We start from the raw sequence: 20195 nt of genomic DNA, 5'->3' as shown, positions 1-20195 counted from the left end.
GGCCAAGGAGAAATTTGGACTTTTTCTAAAACACAAGGGGAGCCATTGAACGATTCCAAGCAAAAGAATTAATTACATGATGAGATTTAGATTGTTTAATATATAATAACATTCTTTCTAGACCTAGCTTCTACTTGGACCTAAGTACACCCTTGCCCTGAATTAGGTTCTTAGGAAGGCTTCTGTTCCCATTCATTGCTGGATTTTAAGTAGAAAAATGACACCTGGCTCCACTGCCAGGTCTTGCAAGCCGTAAGATACAAAAAGAAACTTCCAGCAAGGAAGTCTTCTTCCCCAGATGACTGTGAGACAGGTAAGTGATGGATCTTTACCACCTGTTTGCATTTCTCTATTTTCTGACTCTCATTTGGCCAGAAAAAATGCATGAGAATTCTCTCCTAATTGTTCCTTTCTTTCCCTCCTACCATCGCCATAGATTTTCAAGTGGTATTGGGCAACCATACAACCTTGTGAAAAGTTGCTCAACAGCATCAAGGGACATTCTGCTCCTTCTTTCCATCTTTCAAAACAACTCTGGCTTTGTCATAAGCTGGACTTTTTATGGCAATTATAGTTGTTCATGACACTTTCACCTGCAACAAAACCTATTTTAGCTCTTCTGAACCATTCCAAATGTTTTAGAATTTAACTGATCAGATCTTAAACCAAGTTCTCATCTGTTCTCAGAACAGAACAGGTTGAAGGCATTTCACACAGACCACAGCCCAATAGTATCAATTCATCTCAAAGAAGCATAGCAGAGAGAGTGTCCTCAGCCATGCAAGATGTCTGATTCAATGTGCTTTCAATCCTGGAGAGCTTGTGGCAACAATTTCCTTGTCGTTCTTGGCAATTTAAGTTACCCTTTGTGAAATCAGTAGTGTTGGCAGGCCACGCTGCTAATTATTTGGAGTGCCTGGTCAGGCTTCCAGAGGCCAAGATCAGCTAGTTCTCTAATCTGTCTCCAGCCCTCCCTAAGCCTGAGCTCTTCCTTTCTCACTGCACCGTGTTATTTCATGCTCAGCTTTTAATCAAGATCCGAAGAGCCAAACATGATATAGGCTTTGCTAGTTGAACAAAAGGCAAAGAAAATATCACACTTGGAATTGTATGTATCTTGCTATTGAGGGCAAATTCTGTGATGACTCTCTGCAGGGTAGAGAGTAACAGATTTTTTTTTTTTTTTTTTTGGCCTTTTTAGTTAACAAGAGTCACAGATACATGCTGAACAGGGTCAGATAAATGAATGCAGTAGGCCAGGTGGAGACTGTAGTAAGTGGAGAGTGTTTGCCCCATCTAAGGAGAGGAGCACTAGTTCATTCCAACAGACTATTGCCAGAAAGGCCCCGTGAAGCAAAATCTTCCGATTTTCTAAGAGAAGCCAGAAATATGAGCTTTCATGTGAAAGTCCCTCAAGTTTTACATGTTCACCACTATTTCAAAAAATTGTTTAATATGTAGGAATCAAAACAAAAATTGTTTGTGACCAGGTTCGACCCATAGGCCACCAGTTTGGCTTCATGTCCTTTGCAGATTCATCAGGTTGTCACCTGTACTCATTCAAGTCATGGGCAAAATTTTGACCAGGACAGAGCCTGGTAGAGTCTTCCCTCTGGATTCACATGTATCCAATCAATCAGAACCGTTTGGTGTGGTGGAGTGCCTCCATTCTCACCCAGCTTATATTTCTCTACCTAATTTGAAAGGCTGTTATAAGAGATTTGGCCGAAATCCTGTGGCTACAGCATTTCTCTATCCTATGTTCTAGCAGCCTTAATCTTAAAGAATTACCCAAATTAAAAAAGAAAAAAAAAAAAGAAAGAATTACCCAACAAGTTAGTGGCTGAGCTGAAACAGTGTGGTCTCTGCTATCCCAAATCTCCCAATCTATTTGGAGACATGAGAACACACACCTGAAACACAGTCAAGACGACTGGGCTCTGCTCTTCTCCATCAGTAGAGAGAAAATGGGATACGACAAGGGCGGGCCTTAGAGGGACCCGTCCATGATCCAAACTTAATAACAGAGCTGCAGGTAGGTAAAAACCTCTTTGGCTGAATCTACTTTGACCATGCCATGTCCTTTCCTGTGATTTTTCCCTTCTGCAAATTGGAGGAAATGAAATTTTCTTTAAGTATGGGCTGTTAGTCATTTGAAACAGTTTTCCTCAGCGTCTGTGGAATCTCTTTCCTAGAAAGGTTGTTATAGTTGGCACAGACTGGCTGTAAGGAAGATCTGGCAGGAGATCTGGGCCAGATGGTAATTATAGTCCTTATAGCCATAATTCTTTAGCAATGAAGGCCAAGAAGGAAGGCATTTGTTTCAAGTATCCATGACAAGGAAGATTTCATACTTAAGTGTTGCTTGGTCCCAGGTCAAAGAGGTTCCAGCCACATCTCCCCAATCTATGCCTGTGTCGTGCTTTCACATCACTTGTGTGTAGCTTAAGAAGGGAGGAAAGGGACTTGCCTGGCAGTCCAGTGGTTGGGACTTCACCTCCCAGTGTTGGGGGGGGTGAGGGTTGGATCCCTGGTTGGGGAGCTGGGAGCCTCAGGGCCAAGGAACCAAGGCATAGAACAGGAGCAATATTGTGACAAATTCAATAAAGACTTTGAAGATGGTCCACAACAAAAAAAAATCTTTAAAAAAAAAAAAAAGGGCAGAAAAGAGAATTCAAATTCAGCAGGATGCTGCAGGAGACCGTGTCCAAGGAGACCGGGCTCCGAGAGAAGCTGTGCGCCGTGCAGTCGGAGAACTCCGCGATGAAGTCTGAGCACGCACAGACCGTGAGTCAGCGCTCGGCCCAGCACGAGGCCCTGCGTGGCAGCTTCCGAGACCAGGTGCTGCAGCTGCAGGAGGAGCACCGGCGGACGGTGGAGACGCTGCAGCAGCAGCTGACCAGGCTGGAGGCCCAGCTCTTCCAGCTCCGGAGCGAGCCGTCCACAAGAAGCCCAGCTTCTTCCCAGCAACCTTTGAGGAGCCTTCGAGAAAGGAGAAGCACAGACCTCCCGCTTCTGGATGTGCCAGCCACGACCCGGGAGGAGGGGGAGGGGATGGAGACCACGGACACCGAGTCCATATCTTCCGCCGGCATCCAGGCGCAGTCCTTAGAGCAGCTGCTCCGTTCTCCCGAAGCCAGACTCGAGCCTCCTTCCTGGCACGCTGAATTCACCAAAGAAGAATTGGTTCAAAAGCTCAGTTCCACCACAAAAAGTGCCGACCACTTAAACGGGCTGCTTCGGGAAACGGAAGCCACCAACGCCATCCTCATGGAGCAGATTAAGCTTCTGAAGAGTGAAATAAGGCGGCTGGAGAGGAACCAGGCGCGAGAGCAGTCGGCCGCCAACCTGGAATACCTGAAGAACGTGCTGCTGCAGTTCATCCTCCTGAAGCCGGGAAGCGAGCGGGAGCGGCTGCTGCCGGTCGTGGACATGATGCTGCAGCTCAGCCCCGAGGAGAAGGCCAGGCTGGCCGTCGCCGCCCAAGGTGAGGGGGAAAATGCTTCCCGTTCCTCCGGCTGGGCGTCCTATCTGCACAGCTGGTCTGGACTTCGATAGACCGATTGGAAAAGCATTATTTATTAACCAAATAGAATCCATTCGGCAAAAAAAAAAAAAAAAAATGGATCCACCACTACAGTTTTAAGACACTTCTTAGGAATCCTTTGTTCTCTCGAGTGAAAGAATATTTTACTATATGACTATTTAAAGAACTAACCATTATTAAATCTGCACATACTCAGAGCTTCAGACAGTTTAGCCTAGAGCAGTGCTCAAAAGCTTCTCTGCCCATCTTGAGTTCCAGCCTCCTGTAATGCCGTAACTCTAATATCACAACTGACCTCCTGTCCTCATCCTTGTTTCTAAAATCTGAACAAAGAACCCTGAGCTCGGCTTTAGGTGGGAGACATAGGGTGTCTCCCTGACTATGAAAGTATGGGAGACCCTGAGATGAGTCTACAGGGAAGATACTGGGAAATCTTGATCCCTGCAGGGCTTTCAGCAAAGAATTAACACCAATCTGTCAGGTATAGAAACTGAGGAAGATGTGACCTCAAACAAACCTGACCCAGACCTTGGAAGGGTTTCAGTTGTTTCGAGTGTTAACAAGAAGCCACTAGGAAGAGAGTTGCCACAGAGAGGGAAAAGTGGAGAGTACTTGTTTTAAGCCTCAAATGTCCAAATGACCTTCCAGGACCCAGTGGGACACTACCTCCTGGGTGCTGCCTGGTCCATCAGCTTCATGTGTGAGCTCTGAAAAGGCTCTTCCATTCAGCCCAATTTCTCCCCTTTGTCACCAGCTTCTTCTTTAGGTCCAGGCCTCAGAGGAAAAATAAATCACATTTTCATCCTGTTCACCTTTGCTTCCCAAGCACGTCCATGAGAGCTGTCTTAGTCTGTCTGGACTGCTATAACAAAAATACCATAGACTGGGTGGCTTAAACAACAAACATTTATTTCTCACAGTTCTAGAGGCTGGAAGTCCAAGATTCAGTGTCTGGTGAGAGCTCTCTTTCTGGTTCATAGACGCCAGCTTCTTTCTTGCTGTGCCCTCACATGGTGGAAAGGGCAAGAGAGCTCTGCAGTCCCTCTTATAAGGACACTAATCCCATTCATGAGGGCTCCATCCTCAAGACCTAATCACCTCCCAAAGGCCCAGCCTCCTAATATCATCACACTGGGGGTCAGGATTTAAACATATGAATTTGAGGAAGACACAAACACTCAGACCAGAACCAGAGCTGTGAGAGTTCTTCCCTACATCAAACTGGATTCTGATGGACTGAGTATTGTTCTCCATAATCCTGGTCTCAGTCCTGAAGTAATCTTAAAGAGTTACCTTACCATTTTATACATCCCTTAACTCCTGGAAGAATCAATTTAGCCATGACAAGATGATGGTTATCTAGCTTTTTAAAGACACAGTGTTTTTCATAAGCAATTTATTGAACAACTGTCTGTACAAGCATGTTCATAGTTTATAATAAGAAAATTAGAAACAGCCTAAGTATCCATTAGTAGGATAATGTGTTGTTCCTGGAAGAGCTTCTGTATCATTTAAATTTCTGAGAATGAAAATGCTTTCATATTACTTGTGTCAAGTCACTGCTGTAGCCTTCTAAGTGGTCCCCTACCTTTGTTCTCGCCCTTTGTAATTGTTCTCATTGCTTCTTCAGTGATCTATTAAAATGCAAATATGACTGTGGCACTCCTGGGCTTAAACGTTTCTTACAGTTTGTGCCTCTTTGTCTACCCATCACATTCTGAGCTCCTCAGTGTAAGAGCCCTCATGATCTGTCCCTGCTCTCCTCTGCAGCCTCGGCTCCTGTGCCTGTGCTCTGCTTTTCCTACCACACGTGACTTGTCGCCATCCCTGAACCCATCAGTTTCTTTCACAGCTACATGGCTTTGCACTTACTCTTGCTCTCTCTTTTTTTTTAAATAAATTTATTTATTTTATGTATTTATTTTTTTGGCTGCATTGGGTCTTCGTTGCTGCGTGTGGGCTTTCTCTAGTTGTGGTGAGCAGGGGCCACTCTTCGTTGCGGTGCGTGTGCTTCTCATTGCGGTGGCTTCTCTTGTTGCGGAGCACAGGCTCTAGGCGCGCGGACTTCAGTAGTTGTGGCACACGGGCTTAGTTGCTCTGCAGCATGTGGGATCTTCCCGGACCAGGGCTCTAACCCATGTCCCCTGCCTTGGCAGGCGGATTCTCAACCACTGCGCCACCAGGGAAGTCCCTCTGCTCTCTGCTTTTAGTACCTTCCTCCTCCTTCTCCAAAACCAAATTCTAACATAACGTCCTGCTCTACTCTCAGAAAAAAAAGCCCACCTGTTCCAACAGCCACTGTGGGCTCTTGGCTCGCTCTGCACAAAGTGTCTGTGTTCACGCTTCGCCTGCCCCTCTAGAGTGCGTGCTCTTGGGAGCTGAGAGGTGTGTTCATCTCATATTCCCCACTGAAGCACAGGCCCTGTTGGATGCTAAATATTGAATGAATGAATACATTAATGAATGAACAAGTGTATGATTCTTCTAGTGCTTATATCTATTAATTCCTGGCGTTTGTTTTAGGCTATACCCAATTATTTAAATCATGTTCACATATATAAAAGTATTGGGCTGGGGAAGAGAGGTCCCATGCAAAGTGTTCATTCTCAGCCTCAAACACTCCAACAATAAGAAAGCTCATTTGTGATCCTTAGCTACACAAAATCTTCTGTGACACTTGGAACACATCTGGGGACTTAGCTGGGATACACTATGTCTTTGGGAAGATCAGAATCATCTTAGGATTTGAGCCAAACTTAGCCTACACCACTCGTTTGGTTTTTTGTGCCAGGACAGCACAGGTATGGGGGTCTTTTTTTTTTTTTTTTTTTTTTGGCCACGCCTTGAGGCTTGCAGCATCTTAGTTCCCAGACTAGGATTGAACCGGTACCCTCAGCAGTGAAAGTGAGGAGTCCTAACCATTGGACCTCCAGGGAATTCCCTAGGGGTCTTTATTGTCTAAACCTGTTGCCAAAACTATTTTGAAGTCTGAAAGTATTCCAAACATGGTTAAAATGAATTCCCCAAGATGCCTTATTTGCATGTGTGTGAATTTGCCTTAGGAATAATTGCTGACACTGACGAAAGCACTGACCTCTCAAAGCGCCCCATGCCTGTAGTACAGCACTTATAGTGCACTTAACAATTGGTCCTCTACAGCCTCACTGGAAAGGAAGTTCCACAGGGCAAGTGGGTTCATTTTTTCCATAATTATTGATACACAGAAAAGAATATATATAACATACATGTAAGTTATGGAGCATAGCACTATTTCTTATCTTTCTATCCCTACTGCTTAGAAAAATGCTTGGTACAATAAATGTATGTTGAATAAACAAATGATTCTTCTATGAATAAGTGAACCAGATAGAACAGCATCTCCCAGATAAAATACCCATCAGTTGTCAGATAGCTAAAGGCATTATACCAAGGTGGACTGAACTCCCTACTATATGTATGAGAACCAAATTTTACTTTCCAGACTGATCCTCTTCCTGTCTACCGTTTGCAAGTTCTGTAGTGCATCTCTATCATAGGGCTACACGGTGGAGACAACATGGCGTGATTGAAAGACCACTGACTAAAGGCAGACAATTCTTTAGCCAGAGCTCTACCATTTTACAGTTGTATGACCTTGGGCAAACTACACACCATCCCTAGGAATCAGTTCTCTAACCTATTAAAAGTGGGTTATTAATACTTACCTGCTGGAGTTTTAGGGAGTGTAAATGAAATAACATCTGATGTTAATTACCTTCTCACATTATTTCAGGTAAAGAAACCTGTCTAAATATTTCTAGACAGAAATCATTGACCTCTGCTATTGATGGCGTACTGGAAAGTAGCTTAAAAGCTGTATTTACAAAGAGTTGCCATCAGCCTGGGGGTTTCTGCTTCCCTCTTAAATTCATGGGCCATATCAGACTTCCTCCTTATTACCTTGCAGTTGCATCTTTCCTTGGTGGCTTTATATTGCTTTTTGCCCTTCGTGGTAGCTAAATCCTACACATGGCATCCATGGAGTTGTTGTCTTTCACATATTCCTGAGGAGTCACTTTCTTTTTTCCCCTTGATTTAACCTTAGAGACAAATCAATAGGTAACTATGGTTCTCTCCCGAACAGTAAAAGAAAATGGAAAAAAAAAAAAAAAAGAGAGTGAGAGAGAAAGAAAAGGGAATTTTCTGTGCGGTAATTCTCACAGTTTATGGTAATGCCATGGTTTTGTACTTTTTTCTGATGGACATACCATAGTTCAAGCAGTTCGATTTGGTTCTGCATAAGCAGTCCCCTCTTCTGGAATAGGTTATGGATTGTGAAGTGTAATTACAAAGCCAGTCATTTAAAACTCACAATGCCAGGGCCCACAGGAATGAGGTTACCCTGGGTCACTGGGTTCTCAGGGCAGTCCACAAAAGTCTGTCTAACGCTGAATGTTGCTGACCTGGCGCACAAGATGCAGCTACTCCCAATAACTCTGTACGTCCTTGGCTCTGCAAGAGAAGGAGAGAGGGCACGCTGTGTTACGGCCCCGGGTGCCAGGGACACAGCTCTCCCCTACTCCCTACTTGGCTGGGCCCTCAGCTAGGGGTTGGGCTGTGCCAGGGAGGGGGCTGGGGAGAAGGGCAGAAAATCCTGGGCACCAGCACCAGAAATGTGACTCTCTCAGAACCTCATTCTAGTCCTTCAATAATAGTAATAATAATGACATTTGTATGGTGCTTTATGATTTAAAAATGACATATTTTCATCCTTATATCTCACTGGTCTCATTTGGTTCTTACAAGTCCGTTGAATTTGTAATTGTTATAATTTCATTTAACAAGCAAGAAAACTGAGGTTCAGAAGTGAAAAGATTTTTTCTAAGGTCAGTGGGGGAAGGGTGTGAAAAAAAAGATCAATTGCCACCCAAGCATGGGTGCTTTTGACTAGGTCTTCCTCCACGCCCACATGTTTGTATTTCATTTATTTACAAAACACTTCATGTTTACTAGGTGCCAGGCACTGTTCTAGAGGTCTACAAATATCAGCCCATTTAATATGGCTCAGTCCTGAGTTAAGTTTTGCCTTATTTTCTTTTTACTTTTAAACTTGTGCCTTGATCACCGTGGAATCCTCTTAGAAATGGGTGGTGACTTTAACAATGTTCCCCAGAGGCACATTTTTTTAGTCAGATGGGCTTGAACTACTGTGTCAAGTGATCTCTGACTCTCATATTTCTGTTATCAGGTGAGTTGTTTTCAAGAGTCAGACTCTGCCACATAGTTTAAATATGACGTGAGCCTTTATGTTTGCAAATCCAGCAGGCCTCTCCACCATAGCCTTTTTTACTTGAAGACAAAAGAAACTGTCTCCAACCAGAGCTAATGTCTCAGCCAATGGAATATTGCCCTTAATAAACCCTCTACTGAATATTTCATCCGAGTCTGGCAGTTCTGTGCTTCTTGGCACCTAGAGAGTATTTGACCAGCCTAAGAGGAGAGTAGCCCAGCAGCTACCAGAACAGGATCTGAAATAGACCTCTGGCTTTGAATTCTGGCTCTCCTTCTTTCTATTTTTGCTCTTCTGCAAGTTTTGTACCCTATCTGTGCCTCAGTTTTCTCATCTTTAAAATGGGGACAGTAATAGTGCCAACTCACAGTGTTGTTGTGAAGCCTTTCCCATTCTACAGATGAGAAAATTGAAGCTCAAGGAATGGTAAGGAATTTTCCCAAGACCACACAATTAGTATGTGCTGGAGCTGGGGTTTGAATTTAGAGTTGCCTGTTTCCAAAGCACATACTTTACCAGCTGTAGGGATAGATTCAACTCCTGGCCAGGTGGTCAGTCAGATGTGCTATGTTGAGAACAATTCTGAGACTGCATTGGAGCTGAATGGGAATGAGTGTAGGCACAGGAGGGGAGATGGCATATGTCATTCCCACTCGGCACATCCACTGATAGACCTGGACATCATATAGGAAGGGGGCCCCAGCCTGGGAGCTCCTTTAGGGCAGGTGCCACATCTTATTGGTATCTGTCTCCCCAGCTCTTAGCACAGTGCCTGGCCCAAAGTAGGCAGTAAATATGCGTTGAACTAGATTGAATCAAGCTGTCCAAAGACTTGCACCCTGAGGATAGGTCCTCTGCACTCTGGATTTGGGCAGCTTCCTTCTGTTTGCCTTAAAAAAGGCAAACTTCTAGTCTTAAATGAGACTTGGGGAGGCTCATACGTCCATATGTTAAGACCTTCTATAGCTTCCACCCTTATTTCAAGGGCAAATTTAAGTGTAAAAATGATACAAACAAGATATGTTGATTTTATTTTACTTCAGTCACTACAATGAAACAACAGCCAGTTTATCCAGCCAATTTATCTTCCTCTCCACTATGTCTACTCACTCTTCCTCCACTCCCAATTTCAAAGGCAAATGGATATTATCTTAAGTGTGGGAAGTAAGAAGGACTGATGGGTTAGAGTTTAGAGGTAACATCCTATCTTTGGAACATAGTCAGCCTGGGACCATTGATTCTGCTTCATTTTTCCTTCCTGATTTAAAGAGTAGTGGAAGTCTGGAGTGTTTATTGTTTCATGAGAGTCTGGGTAAAAGGAGTATTTGACTTGGTTTCATATGCAAACCCTGCTCATCTACTTAGGTGTGACCCAGGCAGAGTGCACTCTGGAAAACTTGCCCTTCCGAGTGTTGTTCTCTGAAACCCAATCTAGTGTGTATCCCCAGAAGGAGGCACGTGGTTACCTTCTTCTTCCTTTAAACTAAAATGGTATTTAGATCCTGCAGCATGAGGAGACTGACTTAATGAAAGCAAGAAGCTGGAACAGATGACTTCTTCAATCTTCTTTTAGCTTAAAAAATATTATTGGTCACGTCCTCTTAGCCAGGTGCTATGCTAAATGCTTTTATGTACATTATCTCACTTAATTCTCTTAACAGCTTTGGGGGGGAGGTATCATTACCTTACTGTACAGATAAAATCTTAGACTCCAGAAGGTTAAGTGATTTGCTAATATTGCATAGTTCCCGAGTGGTTAAACCTCATTTATTCAGTAAATGTTTGTTGAGCCCCTGCTTGTTGCCAGGCACTGGAATAAACTCTAGAAATACTGAAATGAATAAGAAGTAGCCCTGCACTCAAGAGCTCCCAGTCCAAAGACAAAGATGGATCTCCAAATGGATTATATAATCAAATGTAGTAAAGGAGTGATAACTGTATGGAAAGGGCATCACAGGAGCACAGATAGCGGAACTTGACCAGCCTGGTAGTCAGGAGGGTCTTAGATGATGAAACAGTAAGCACTGAACTGGTGAAGGAGGGTTAAAAAGGGACAGACTGCATCCCAGGCATTGGGAGGGGGCAACACAAGCAAAAGCATGGAGATGAGAAACAGCATTAAGTGTGAGATCCACAAATGTGGGGATTGCTAGACTAGTGTAGGTGTGGAGATGGGGCTGGCATGGTAAGCAGGGGCCAGGTCAAGGCTGTCCCTGTAGTTTTGCTTTTCCAATGACCTATACTCTTCCCCTTGAAACTTACGCTCTGTGAAGAAGCCTGTCCCCTGCTGAGAATCCAGAAATGGCCCCAGGGACTTCCCTGGTGGTCCAGTGGTTAAAACTCCACACTTCCACTGCAGGGGGCACGGGTTCGATCCCTGGTTGGGGAACTAAGATCCTGCATGCCGCGCGGTGCAGCCAAAATAAATAAATTAATTAAAAAATTAAATTAAAATGGCCCCAAACAGTTACTCTTAGGTGAAAGTTTAAATCAGATAGTCTACTGGGAGGGAGGGTGTTGCTGCAACCCGGAGAATCATTTCTCCTCTGGGAGGCTCCTGGGCCATCTCTTAGCAGATCAAGTATCTAGCCAGATAAGCAATTGGAGAGCTAGGGACAGAGATTAGAGTCAGTGTGTAACAGTGGGTGACTCTTCTGAAGCCCACACCCGCAGTGAATTGTTGTGATGAAGCAGTTAACTTCGACCCCTCCCCTCCCACCCTGGCTTTCTCTCTGTCTCCATCCTCCTACAAACTATCTATACACCTCTGCCCTTTTCCTGTGTTTGTCTTTGCTGTTCCTTCTTTGAGCTTGCATGGGATGCTTGTCATCACTGACATAAACTGAATGTATAAGGCTTGGCCTCCACAACAGCGTTTCCTAACTGAACCACAGCACAGTCAAATCAGCGGCATGAATCCTCTGGGACCCAAGATTAAGAGGATGAGATGAAAGCTTCTAAGTGGGAAACACAACAGCTAGATCAGGGTTTCCCAAAGTGTGGTCTGTGGACCACCTGCATCAGAAGTGTTTCTGCTGAGTGGAGATGAAAGGGTCCCAACCCAGGCCTATTGATTCCAAATATTGGAATATAGCCAAGAATTCTGTATTTTTAACAAGCCCACTGGAAGATCCTTTATATATGTGTGTGTGTGTGTATATATGTGTGTGCGTGTATATATGTGTGTGCATATATATATAAAACAATTGCCTAGAACAGGAATCACAAAATGGCAGCCATAGATCAAACTCACTTGCAGATCTATCTTGTTTGGCCCTTACCATGTTTTAAAAATCAGAACATTTTACTCAAAAATCTAGATTTCTGGCTTCTCTCTATAGAGACAACCTGGAGCCTATATTCACACAATGATCATCCGAAGCTAGCTATGTAAGGACCGTCCTGTTTCACTCAGCATGCTGTCAGTCCCCAGAGCCACCAGGGCCTCCCATGGCCTAATATCCTCACCTTTGACTTGGGCTCCTCCAGCACAGGTACCAGGTTTTTGTCATCCATGAATCCTCCGTCTCTAAAACCAAATTTACAGAAGAGAGTGAATAAATGATGCTGACTAAATGAATGGGAACAAGCTTGATGATAAACTCCTCTTGGTTTGGATAACTTAACTGCAATTTAAAAAAAAAAAAGCCCTGGTCTTGGGTGCAGGACACACAGGTCCTCATCCTGGTTCTCCTGCGGATACCTTTGGCTGTATCACCTCACTTCTCAGAGTCTAAGTTATCTTAACCACAAAAAGAGCTATAAGGATAGCTTTGACTCTAAATTCTTCAACAATTCTCGAACAGTGTAGCTTCTCTAAGTTGCGGGTAGCTTCCATTTTAAAACTGTACGTGGTAGAAGAGGGTATTGTGAAACTCAGCCCCAGCCAGCGTCTCTCTCTGAAGCTCCACACTCACAACGCCATCTGTTCACAAGGCAGTTTGGAATCTTCGTCTGACCTGAGGAGGTAGCTGACTCTCCGCATAGTCACAGAATGCTCGGTATTTACGGAGAGAGACTGGTCTAACGCCTTCAGTTATGCACAGGTGAAGTCCAAACACCTCAGCACAGTGCAGAAGGCTCTTCATACTCAGCTCCCTGCCAGATATCCCTGTGATTCCCCCCCTTTCACCAGCAATACTCAGCTACCTAGCTGTCCCCAAACCCATGGTGTTTCTCCCCTCTCTGCCTTTGTACATAGTCTTTGCCTCACCCCATCCAGCCATCTAGTGAATTCTACTTGGCCTTTAACACCCGGTGGAAAGACCCCTCTGGGAAGTTTTCTAGCCACTGCCCCTGAACCCCTTCTCCAGGCCTAACTTTTCACTCTCTCTCCTCAGTACCTTTAACTTTGTCTTGTACATGTCCCTGTCATTACATCATCACAGTTCTCCTTTATGTGCTGGCTCCCCTACTAGACTGTGATCTCCTTGAGGACAAGGATCTAGGACACTTCTCAGAAGCACAACCAATGCATGTTGAATGGAGGCTGACCAGCCCTAAATCCCATATGCTGGAAGGACTGCACCTCGGCAAAGAGCTGACCATTAGCCCTGGTCTTGCCCACATTCCCCCTCCCCCAACATACACACTTATGCATTTTGAGATGCAGAGCTGATGGCTGAGCTTTAGAGTGACGGGTGATGTTTGCCAGGGGTTGATTATCCTGTGTTTCAGCATCAGTGCTGCATAATGTTGATCGTAGGGATTATGTGTGAATAATTATTTGGTGTAGCACTTAGCAATAATGGCATGGCATAGGTAGCATTTCCTAAATTGTTATGAGGAATCCTCTAATCCTCTTTTGGAGAATGTAAATAGACACTGTATTAAAACAGTAATCCAGTCAAAAAAGTTTGGGAAAGTCTGAAGACTTTATTAGCATATTAAAGGCTCAGATGTCTGGGGATAAAGAATGAAGTTTAATTTTGTTTCACCCAGTGCTTCCAAAGCTCAGTGTTGAGGAATGAACACTGAATTAGAAGTCAGAAGACTTGAGTTCTCATTTCCCCTCTGCCAATAATGCAAACGTGTGATCTTGAACCAGACACTTCCCCTTTTGGAGCCTCAAATTCCTCATTTGTAAATTGAATGGATTGAAAAAAAAATCTAAAATGACATGTCTGGATTAGATTATTTCTAGCAGCCCTTCTAATCCCCATTTTCTATCCTGCTCAGAAGGGATGAACAACTCTGGTTTTGATACCTTTGCTGGGCTAAAAGGCTTACACAATGAGTACTTAGCTACATGCTTTCAGTTCTGCTCTGCCCCACGCTCCGGAACAGCTGGGCAGGAGCTAGGATGTTCCCTTAATGCAGCTGTTTCCTGTGGAAGGCCAGATCTGATGGGAAATTATCTGGCAATTCTGAGCTGGCTGTGCCAACTCTGGGATGACCATTTTATTTATTTTTTTTCTGGGACAATCTTTAACATTGTAAGAATCAGCCACCCACTTTTCTTCTCCTTTGCAAGGAATTCCCCATTGCAGGAATCATTGTCCCAAATATCCAAAAAACAATAAATTTGATAGTAAAGTGAAACTCTGGGTTAAGGAGGAGCTGGTGGGTAGGAGAGATTTGATAGCAATCATCAACCAGGACCCTAAAAACCCCAAGTACCTGCCAGGAGACCAGATCCCCGAGAATGTAGTGAGGAGAGTAAGGCCCAAAGTTCCCCTGGTTTTGAGAGAAAACATAGCCAAACTGGTTCCATTTAAAAGTACATCTGGCTGGGCTTCCCTGGTGGCGCAGTAGTTAAGAATCCACCTGCCAATGCAGGGGACATGGGTTCAAGCCCTGGTCCAGGAAGATCCCACATGCTGCGGAGCAACTAAGCCCGTGCACCACAACTACTGAGCCTGCGCTCTAGAGCTTGCGAGCCACAACTACTGAGCCCATGTGTCACAACTATGGAAGCCCTCGTGCCTAGAGCCTGCAACAAAGAGTAGCCCCCACTCACCACAACTAGAGAAAGCCCACGTGCAGCAGCAAAGACCCAACGCAGCCAAAAATAAATTAATTAAATAAATTTAAAAATAAATAAATAAAAGTACATCTGGCTGAAGTCAGATTCTAGAATCACAGAGTTCATGTGGACAGGGGTCATTGGTATTTCCTGCTGATGGAGGCCCTATTAGCATGATGTCATGTTCAAAACAGAAAGCCCACACTTGCTGCTCTGAAAGGTAGCCCCCAAATGGCCACTGTTTAAGACTCACATTACACATAAGCAGAGTGGTGGTTCCCTCTGGATATCATCTTGGCAAAGTCAGAAATACCATTACTCAGAATAATCTGTAGCCAGGATTTTCTTCTTTCGTAAGGTACCACCACTCCCAGATCGTTCCTTCTTTCCTTTCCTCTGTCCTAAAAAATTACAGAGCATTCATCCTAGAGTCAAATGACAAAACTAAAACAATTTAGTGTGATGCCCTTTATTCAAGGGAAAGCAGTCCATGGACTGGGGAAGTACAGGGCCTCTCCAGCAGTGGACTGCTCTTCCCAGGGATTTTGGGCAAGAGCAAGTTTTGCATTAGAAGTGGCAACACGAAACAGGGCATGACTGGCTAGGAGGCCCTATTTTCTAGGGTCAGGTAAACCAGCTAAAGCTGAGCTGGAGGACTGAGATTGGTGTTAGGCTTCCTTGACAGTGAGGCATTTCCCGTAAGTGCTGCTGACTTAGGTTTAGATTTGTGTGTGTGTGTGGGAGGGCACTGGGTTGCCTCCATTTTGTGGGTCCCGACAGAGGAATTAACTTTATGGCTGTATTTCAGATCTTGCACTGGGCATCATGGTGTGTCACTGAGCCCGAGTGGGTGTATGTAGTACAACTCTTATAGGGATTGGGTCCAAAAGTTAATGTCTAAGGCAAAAATCAAGTATTATCAGAAATACCTTTGAATATATTTAAAATCATCCCCAAGGGTGGTGAAATGGTCACACTATGAGAAGCACCAGGACAGCTGAGGGACCTGAGTTTAACTGAGGGATTCTGTCATTCATCCCACACTTCTCCAGGCCATTGACTCAGTGTGTGGAATGGTACTAGTTAAATTACAATGTCTCTCTCAGAGTTTTATTTGTTTTGTTCTGTTTTGGCTGAAATTGAACTTGTGTAAGCTACATATGTGTATGACACTCATTTGGTGAAATACATAGAAAAATACCTACACTATCCTGCTAAGTAAGGTTACTCCCCAGGAGAGGACTGGGATTGGGGATGCTAAACAAAAAGAGGGTCAAAGAGGACCCCAGGCTTCTCTATAATGTTTTTATTTTTATTTAACACAGAAAATGTATTCACATTTTTCTTGTGTAACATGAAAAGATCCCTGACTACAAGTTGCTCACTATCAGAGGGAGACAGGCATGAAAATAAACAGTAAGATAGTTATAAGTGCTGTAATAGCATTTATGGGAGGCCTTAGGGGAGGGGAGCAATTAATTTTTCCCTGCTACTTAATCTCATCCCTGTCCTTTTATTCTGTGTTCAAGGAAATACAGCTGAAGCCCTGCTTATCTTGCTTCAAGGTGACCTAGATAAGGCTTGTACAGTTTGGCTTGTCTTGCTAGGTCCCTGCCCTGCCCCAGGGAAGGGCAGCTCTTATAGTATGTAGGGCTAGGAGAAGCACATAGACATTAAGAGGAGGCATCTGCCTGAGTTTTCTAATCTGCCACGTTTTTTTCTGCCATCACAGGGATCTTGCTAAGGGTGAGAGGGGACCTTGGACATTGGACCTCAGTGTGTTGGCCCACTGGTGGACTTACTCTTGGCAGTGACTTTTCCTGCTCTTTGTCCTTTGTGAGGTAGAATGGACAAGAATTATTATTTCCTTGTTATGGACTTGGAATCAAAGGCACAGGAATCAGAAGCAGAGATGAGAACCCCACACTGGGTTGCTCCCCAGCCCAAGGCCTTCTCCATCTAGCCCTTCACACTCTCACTGACCACTTCAGAAGGCAGTTATAATAAACTCTGAAAGTAGAACCCTTGTGAAAATTAATAAAGGGGAACCTCACTAAAATGGAGTTGGGAGGCCAGAAAGGGGAGCTCTCATGCATGTTCCACTCGACATCAACACAGATCCTAACAGGAAGAGACATACCTTGCATCTCGGGCAGGAAGTTACACTACTTTAGTACCACCATTAGGAGGAAGATTTTCTCCTTGCATGGCAACTGGTCAGCCAATGAAAAGCCACTATACTTAGAACACCAAGTTTCTTCCAATGGACTTTTTGCTTTTAATAGTCCCTCTCAACTTCCCTTCTCCTCTATAAAAGAGTTTCCTCTCCTTTGCTTTACGGGACTTACATGTGGTTCACCATAGTTGCATGTCCCAAATTGCAATTCTTTGCTGTTCCTGAATAAACTTGTTTTGCTGGTAAAATAACCAGCTGTTTTATTGTTTTAGGTTAGCACCTAGAATCCATAGCAACAGAACCATAGGAAGTCCATTGGATAAATGTTTAGAGTATTTTCCTGACACAGGCTATAGCGTGAGCTCTGTTCCAGACCTAGTGGGAAAACTCTACAACTCTTTTCCTGGGAATGAGGTCCTTCTCAACTGAAGGTTGTGCTTAGTATACTAAAAATTGCAGACCTGCCACAACTAGGACCTGATGCAACCAAATAAGTAAATTAATATATATTAAAAAAATTTTTTTTGCAGGCCCTAGACTGAGATGGAATTCACCACATTTTATCTGTGATATCCTGAACAGATTACTTGACCACCCTGAACCTCAGCTCTTTACCTGTCAAATGGGAAAAACACCACCCTCCTCACTGGATAACTGTGAGGAATGAATAGAAGTCAGATGCCTGGTCCAAGGCAGGCATTCAGCATATTCCCACTCAATCTTTGGATCTTTCCTACAGGGGGTATTTGCTGCACAAACACATGGTAGGACTTGCCTGGTTTGGTGAGTTAGCTTAGTGTGAACAATCAAACCTACAAGGTATTCGAAACATTAATGTCTGCACCCATGGAGAGGATCTTCGTTCAAAAGTGCCTCTTTTCAGACTAACTTGGGCCTGCAAGAATAGAGGAAGAAAGAAAGAAGGAAAGAAGGAAAGAAAGAAGGAAGGGAGGAAGGGAAAGAAAGAAAGAAGGAAACTTTGAGTGCATCATTTTTATTGCTTCTTTTTTTTCCACACAAAGAGAAATTGAGATCAGTTGGCCAGGGCTGTGGACATCCTGAACTCATCTTATCTTTTTATACATTTCAAGAAGCGATATAATGCTTTTATCAGTGTTCAATGTTGGTAATGACTGCATTGTGTGGTTTTCCAAAGACTTTCTCTTGGATGAAGGCATTTGATGATGGAGGACATTGGCCATTAAAGTTTTTAGGCCTCTGTCTCAGTAATAAAATGAGATGAGGATGTATGGCAGCATTTATATTACATGGTTTTCCTCTAGGGTTAATTCTAGAGCTCGTTGTCCCCAAAGATCTTTACTTTTAAATTAGCTGAAACCCTTTGGTTGCCATAACAGAATTCATTTAAAGTTGGCTGAAGGGAAAAGTGAGAAATGTATATTAAAAATGATTAAAGAAGACAATTTAGGTGATACAAACAAACCTTATTTAACACTTCATGAAGCAGGCAGCCTCCATTCCCAAGGGTCCAGAGAACTGCAAAACAGGGCAGAAGGCAGATAGCTTTCATAGGATAAAGAATAAAGAACAAAGAAGAGAAAAATAGAAAATATCTGATGAACTGGGGCCACACAGTCAACCTTGTCTGGGGTGAGAAGGAAGAAGAAAATAAGTATAGAGCCCAGAGCTAGATTGGCATTTGGGGGTTGGCTGACTGGATATGCTGCATTTCTGATCACATGGAGCATTTACAGGGCCATGAAAGTTATCTAAATTTCCATTTGCTGACATGGTACCCTGGGAAGGAGTGGCCTAGAAATTTATTTCAATATGTATTTGTATATGCTATATACATGTTCATGTACATGGATATGCATATTTATGTATACGTATATTCTATGTATGTACACTATGTATAATGTATAAGGATATGTATAGTCCTTTCTTATGGAATCTGAAGACAGAAATACAGTAAAGCTGTAGAAGAGGAAACTGCAGAGGCATTGGGCCATCTTGCATGTCTGCTGAGCTCTTCTCTCCTCCCCTCCCCCTCCCCTGGTGTTATATAGTTGTTACCACTCTCCTGAGAGAGTGATTGATGGATATTGTTCCAATTAGTTCTGAGTCAGGGCTGATTAGATCACAAATTCTAATTCCTGGCTTGGGTAAGGTGTCCATCCTGGCCAATGAGCTACTACAGGCAGAGAAAATGAGATACCCAGTGCAGAACTGGCTGCTGGAGCCTGTCCTTTATGAGAAGGAAGACACACTCATTACAATTTATGACCAAGGACTGGAGATCAATCTAGACTGTGTATCAACACGGCATAAAGAAAGCAAACATGACCAAATATGAACAAATATAACCAAAATGACCTGAATCATGACTGAGAAGGATAAACAAAACAAGGGCCTGTCTTGTGGTTGGGTTTAGATGGAGAAAAGGAAGCAGGGCTTGATGGCAGTAAAAAAAAAATGGGATGAAGAGAATCCTTGTGCATGATACCTGGAGGCTGAGCAGCAGGACAGTGTCACTAAGAGAGAGGAAAAGCGAGCAGGAAGGGCAGCTGGGGCCACGGCCTTGCCCCCTAGAAAAGAATCTCCCCTAATTACTCCCACGTAAGCATTTTGTAATCCCTTCCCCTTCCAACATCCTAATTCTAAATAAGGTCCATGTCTTTGATTTCCCATCTTCTTCCCTAATTAAAGGAAAGCATTTAAAAGAAAATAAAAAGTGATGGCAAAAATAATAGCTTCCGCTTACTAAGAGCCTACTAAATGCCCACTGTTTTACATAACTTATCTCTACTTCTTACAACAACTTTGTGAGGCAGACATTGCTATCCCCATTTTATAGACACGGAAAATGAGTCTCAGTGTGATAAAGGAACTTTCCCCCAAGTCACGACACGAGTCAGACCCAGGTGTGCTGATTGCTGCCCACCACACTGCAGTGTCCTGTATGGGGGGATGAAGAACTGTGTCAGCTTCCTACTGCTGCTATAACAGATTATCACAAACTTAGTGCCTAGAAAAAGGCAAATCTATTATCTTACAGTTCTAGAAGTCAGAAGTCCTAAAGTCAAGGGGTTGGCAGGACTGCATTCCTTCCAGAGGCTCTGGGGAGAATGTGCTTCCTTGCCTTTTCCAGCTTTGATAAGCCACCTTGCATTCCTTGGCTCATGGCCTCTTCTTCCATCTTCAAAGCCAGCAGCACTGTGTCTTCGAATCTCTAACTCTGCTTCCATCTTCTCTCACTCTGATCCTCCTGCCTCCC

The 20195-nt window shown here is 43.8% G+C and overlaps 1 pseudogene; it reads left to right on the top strand.

The window, feature by feature from the left end:
- Positions 1-2693: 2693 nt before the first annotated feature.
- On the top strand, positions 2694-3558 carry LOC137765906 (GRIP and coiled-coil domain-containing protein 2 pseudogene; annotated as a pseudogene).
- Positions 3559-20195: the final 16637 nt, after the last annotated feature.

The sequence above is a fragment of the Eschrichtius robustus genome, chromosome 6, assembly GCF_028021215.1.
Source record: "Eschrichtius robustus isolate mEscRob2 chromosome 6, mEscRob2.pri, whole genome shotgun sequence".
Lineage (NCBI taxonomy): Eukaryota > Metazoa > Chordata > Mammalia > Artiodactyla > Eschrichtiidae > Eschrichtius > Eschrichtius robustus.
Note: the sequence above shows the minus strand (reverse complement) of the source record. Positions and strands in the feature narration are given on the sequence as shown.